This window comes from Sturnira hondurensis, unplaced genomic scaffold (assembly GCF_014824575.4).
Source record: "Sturnira hondurensis isolate 20B ecotype Veracruz unplaced genomic scaffold, ASM1482457v3 Scaffold0010448, whole genome shotgun sequence".
NCBI classification, from domain to species: Eukaryota; Metazoa; Chordata; class Mammalia; order Chiroptera; family Phyllostomidae; genus Sturnira; species Sturnira hondurensis.
In genome coordinates, this window is record NW_028083079.1 from 2412795 (window position 1) to 2418721 (window position 5927).

The following is a 5927-nucleotide window of genomic DNA, read 5'->3' on the forward strand; positions in this document are numbered from 1 at the left end:
TGGAATTGCTGGGTCAAAAGGTACGTTCATTTTTAGTTTTCTTAGAAAATTCCATACTGTTTTCCATAGTGGTTGTACCAGTCTGCAATCCCACCAACAGTGAACTAGAGTCCCCTTTTCCCCACAACCTCTCCAGCACTTGTTGTTTGTTTCTTTGTTTATGATAGCCAATCTGACTGGTGTTAAGTGGTATCTCATTGCGGTTTTAATTTGCATCTCTCTGATAGCTAGTGATATCGAGCATCTTTTCATGTGTCTCTGGATTCTCTGTATGTCCTCCTTGGAGAAATGTCTGTTCAAGTCCTCTGCCCATTTTTTGATTGGGTTGCTTGTCTTCTTTGAGTGGAGCCGAATGAGTTCTTTGTATATTTTGGAGATTAAACCCTTATCTGAGGTATCATTGGCAAATATGTTTTCCCAAGCTGTTGCTTCTCTTTGTATCTTGATACTGTTTTCCTTAGCCATGCAGAAGCTTTTAATTTTGATGAGATCCCATTTGTTTATTCTTTCCTTTATATCCCTTGCTCTAGGGGACGTATCAGTAAAAATATTGCTGCGTGGAATATCTGAGATTTTCTTGCCAATGCTCTCCTCTAGGGCTTTAATGGTTTCACGGCTTATATTTAAGTCTTTTATCCACCTTGAATTTATTTTGGTGTATGGTGTAAGTTGGTGCTCAAGTTTCATTTTTTTGCATGTAGCTGTCCAGTTCTCCCAACACCATTTGTTGAAAAGGCTGTCTTTACTCCATTTTATGTTATTGCCCCCTTTGTCGAATATTAATTGACTGTAGAGATTTGGGTTTATTTCCGGGCTCTCTGTTCTATTCCATTGGTCTATGTGCCTGTTTTTGTGCCAGTACCAGGCTGTTTTGATTACAGTGGCCTTGTAATACAGTTTGATATCAGGTATTGTGATCCCTCCTACTTTGTTCTTCTTTCTCAAAATTGCAGCTGCTATTCGGGGTCTCTTATGGTTCCATATAAATTTTTGAAGTGTTTGTTCTATGTCTGTGAAATACGCCATTGGTACTTTAATAGGTATTGCATTGAATCTGTAAATTGCTTTGGGTAGTATGGACATTTTGATGATGTTAATTCTTCCAATCCATGAACAAGGTATATGTTTCCATTTATTTGTGTCTTCCTTGTCCTCTATTTTTAAAGTTCAGAAAATAAGGATTTGAGAGGTTAAGTAACTTGTTTGGTTCTAACCAGCTGATAAGTTATGGAGTAAAGATTTCTGCCTAGGTGTGTTCAATCCTAAAGTGCTAGAATTCTGCAATTCCAAGACTTTTCCCTCAAAACACCAGTGAATTCCAGTAGTGTGGAGATGGAGCAGCAAAGCCCAGTGAGCTCTGCTTTGGAGATGTGCCAAGGGGAAGAGCTGGGCAATGAGCAACTTAAAACGACCCGAAGTAGTCACAAGCAATTATCCAGTGAACTGGTCCCCTTGAAGGCCTGCCAAAAAGGAACTCTTTCTCGGCTCCCCATTAAAACTAATTCTGAAAACCAAAAGCCTTACAGAGAACATGCTGGAGACCCCTAGTTAGGGTGCCTGAACTCCAGTTCTAACTTTGATATCCTTTTATGGCTTCTTGTAAGTTCCTCAGATCCTGGGGATGCCCCTGCACTGATGGAGAAGGAGCTCAGTAGGGCTAGATGGTATCATTTCCTGTGTACACAATGTAGTAGGCCAAGTTATTTGCCTATAATTTGACAGTATGATTACTGTTAATATGTACTATTTATTGAACACTTTTATGTGCCAAGCACTGTGCTAATGTTTCATATACAATACCTCATCCAATTGTCAAACATTATATTTTGAAATAAGTCTTATTATTTTAAACATCTGTTTTAAAAGGAAGGCAGAAGGAAATTTTTGGAAGTGATGAATACATTCAGTACCTTGATTGCATTAAATATTATTATTATCCTCATTTTTATTAATGGGTAAACTACAAAGTTAACTTGCCCAGAGTCTCAGAGTGATAAGGAGTAGTCAAATCCAAGTCTGTCTGAAATCAAAACCTACGAAATCAAAACCTACTTAACCCAATACTTAAGCCTGAAGCTTCTCAGATTTTGGAATGTATTATCATTTCTAGGTCTTAAACACACACCCTACTCCAAATTCTGATGTAGTGGGTCTAGAGTGGGCCAAGAATTCACATCTTGAAAAGTACCACCAAATAATTCTGAACATCATATTTGCAAAGAAAACTTTTTGAGATGATAAATAGAGACTTCTCTTAGAAAGAATGTTTTTTTCACCAAAATGTGAATACAGTGCCCTTCTAGTCAGAAAATAGCCAAAAAACTGGAAATAAAATGAACCCATGTATGGAGAGAGGAAATGTGAGTGATGTTGAGATAGTGAAGGATGAAATGATCCATCCACAAGTCCTGACACTCGGTGATGTCTAGAAGTTTAACTTAGACAGTGGATCTGATCACAAAGATTTTCCCTTGCTTTGCCCCATGTCCCCCCTAAGTTGCTGGTTGGAGCATTCCCTGGACAGGAGACAACACAGTAGCAAGAGGGAAGGAGAGCATTGACTGGGTAGGGGCTTGTTTTATAAATCAGTGTCCTCTCCCCTCCTGCTTCCTTCTAGTCTTCTGCAGCCAAGAGGAGTAAACAGAACTATGAACAAAAGGGGCCAGAATGAAATGTATAACTTATGCATTGCCTGGAAATGCCATAAGAAATTAATATTTGTTACAGAAACAGTAGGGCTGCATTAATATTTTAATGGTGAATGAATATTTAATCCAAAACCCTGGATGGAAAGCGGACAAGACAACCATAGCAGGAACAGTTACACCACCCGGTTAGAGATGTTAATGATTCATTGGTCCTGTCAGTAGTGATAATGCCACACAGTGTATCCATTACCTAATTCCTTTGGAATACTGGTAAGTCACTCCTCAGAATCAACCTCAGAAGTGTTATTTACATTTTAAGAAGCAGCATGAGGCACCAGACAAAACAAGTCTTAGGGATCAAGAAAGCATGGAATTGGGTACCAACTCTATGGCTTACTGACTGTGCAGCGATAAGTCAGCTCATTCAGCTCTGAGAGTCTTACCTTTAAAATGAGACAAGTATTTGACCCTGCTCCCACATACAGCATCACAACCCAGCGACATAGTTGCCCCGCCCTGGTGAACACCTAGGGCTCTGCTCCTCATGCTTAACAGGCATGAACAGTCCAAAATATGGCTCAAGAAGAACTCAAAGCCCCAGAGCCGATAACTCTAAGCAAAAAAGAAATAGCGAACCTCTCAGATGCACAATTCAAGACAGTGGTGATCAGGATGCTCACAGAACTGGTTGATTATAGTCACAGATTAGAGGAACATATGAAGGCTAAACTAATTGAAATGAAGGGAAATGCACAGGAAACCAATAGTGATGGAAAGGAAACTGGGACTCAAATCAATGGAGTGGACCAGAAGGAAGAACAAAACATCCAACCAGAAAAGAATGAAGAAACAAGAATTCAAAAAAATGAGGAGAGGCTTAGGAACCTCCAGGACATCTTTAAACATTCCAACATCCGAATTATAGGGGTACCAAAAGGGGAAAAGAAACAGCCATGAGTGGAAAACTTACCTGAACAAATAATAAAGGAGAACTTCCTCAGTCTGGCAAAGGAAATAGACTTCCAGGAAATCCAGGAAGCTCAGAGAGTCCCAAAGAAGTTGGACCCAAGAAGGAACACACCAAGGCACATCATCATTACATTAGCCAAGATGAAAATGAAGGAGAGAATCCTAGAAGCAGCAAGAGATAAGGGGACAGTCACAAAGGACTTCCCATCAGACTGTCAGCGGATTTCTCAAAAGAGACCTTACAGGCAAGAAGGGGCTAGAAAGAAGTATTCCAAGTCATGAAACCCAAAGACCTATGTCCAAGATTGCTGTATCCAGCAAAGCTTTCATTTAGAATGGAAGGACAGATAAAGTGCTTCTCAGATAAGATCAAATTCAAGGAGTTCATCCTCACCAAGCCCTTATTACATGAAATGTTAAAGGGACTTATCTAAGAAAAAGAAGATTAAAAAATATGAACAGTGAAAGGACAGCAAACTCACAGTTATTAACAACCACACCTAAAATAAAAGCAAACCAAGAGGACAGCTAGATCAGGAGCGGAACCATAGAAATGAACACATGGAGAGATAGTAACAGGGGAATGGGAGGAGGAGAAGGGGGGAGAAGATACAGAAAATAAGTAGCATAGACGGTAGGTAAAAAATAGGAGGGAGGGCAAGAATAGTAGGGGAAATATAGAATCTAAAGAACTTGAGACACATGGTCATAAACTAAAGGGGGGAATGGTGGGGGAGGGGGTGTGCAGGGTGGAGGGGAATGAAGGGGGGAATAGAACAACTGTAATGGTATAATCAATAAAATATATTTTAAAAATGACAAAAAATAAAATAAAAATAAAATGAGACAAGTATCTACTTGATAGGATTGTAAGCTGCTTACCTACTTCAGTCAATTAATGTTTCCCTTTTTTTTCTTCTTTTTATAATAGGATAAATAAATCTAAGGTGACTGAAATGTCTCTTAATTTAATCTTACACCTATTTTTGAAATGAAGACAATGGAATTTTCATTTTCTTATTTCTCCTGAATCTGTGAGTCTTTTAACATTCTTCTTCAGTAAAAATTTCAGTAGCTTTGAGAAAACATCCACCTAATGAAAAGTCCAACTGTGTCTATGACCCTTCAGTTAAAATTCATTGATGATGCTTATTTTTTAAATGCACTCCATACAGCCCCACTTTTAAGAGTCATTTTAAATATAATCACAGTAAATCAATAAGCTTCTCCTAGCAGATAACTTCTCCCTCCTCCAAGGCTATGTGGTCCTGTAGTGTGTGGTCCCTCTCATCTCTCCTCATTGATCCACTATACTTTTTTAGCTTCTTTATTCTGCCACTTGGGATTTTCTGTAATTCAGTATTAAACTCATGGGCTTCAGAGTTCCATAGACCTTAGATACAAGTCTCCGTTTGACCTGTTACTCATAGCATGACCTTGAGCAAGCCTCTAGATCAGGAGTTTTAAAACTGGCACAATGATATTTACCTCATTGCATTACAATAGCTAAGACATATGCATATAAATGAAATATTTTGGACCATTCCCATTTCTCAGATAAGGAAACTGAGAGGCAGAGATCAAACAATTGGCTCAAAGTCATTCAGTAAAGGACTAAAGCCAGATCTACAGAGGAGGGCTTCTTGAATCCACATTGTGTGTAATTAATCTCCGTAATGCACTAAGAAGACATTTTAAGTGTAAGTTAGCAAGGAAGAGTTAACAAGAAAGTGCGATGTAATGTGGTCTCTCTTATAATGATAAGTCTCATTGGCTTTGAGTGGTGGTGTGTCAATGCAGTGTGGTAGCTGCTTGTCTCATATAACCCAGTCTAGAAACTAGTGCATTGACTATAATAGGCCAATCATGAAACCTAGAAAATTCATTTTATTGCATTTATTTAGTCATCAAATTAAGGAGTTACTGACCTGTGTTAGTTCTTTTCTCATATTCACTTTGAATAAAAGTGTATTCTAGATAACACATCTTCATTATCTATTCATCTGTCAATGGACATCTAGGTTGCTTTTATATCTTGCCTATTACTAGTAATGTTACAGTGAACGTAGGGGTGCATGTAACTTTCAAATTAGTGTTCTTGTTTTCTTCAGATAAATACCCAGAAGTGGAATTGCTGGATCAGATGGCAACTCTGTGTTTAATTTTTTGATGAATGTCCATACTGTTTTCCATGGTGGTTGAACTAATAATATACAATCCCATCAACAATGCATGTCCTCACAAGTACTTGTTATCTGTTGGTTTATAGATGACAGCCGTTCTAACAGGTGTGAGATGGTATTTCATTGT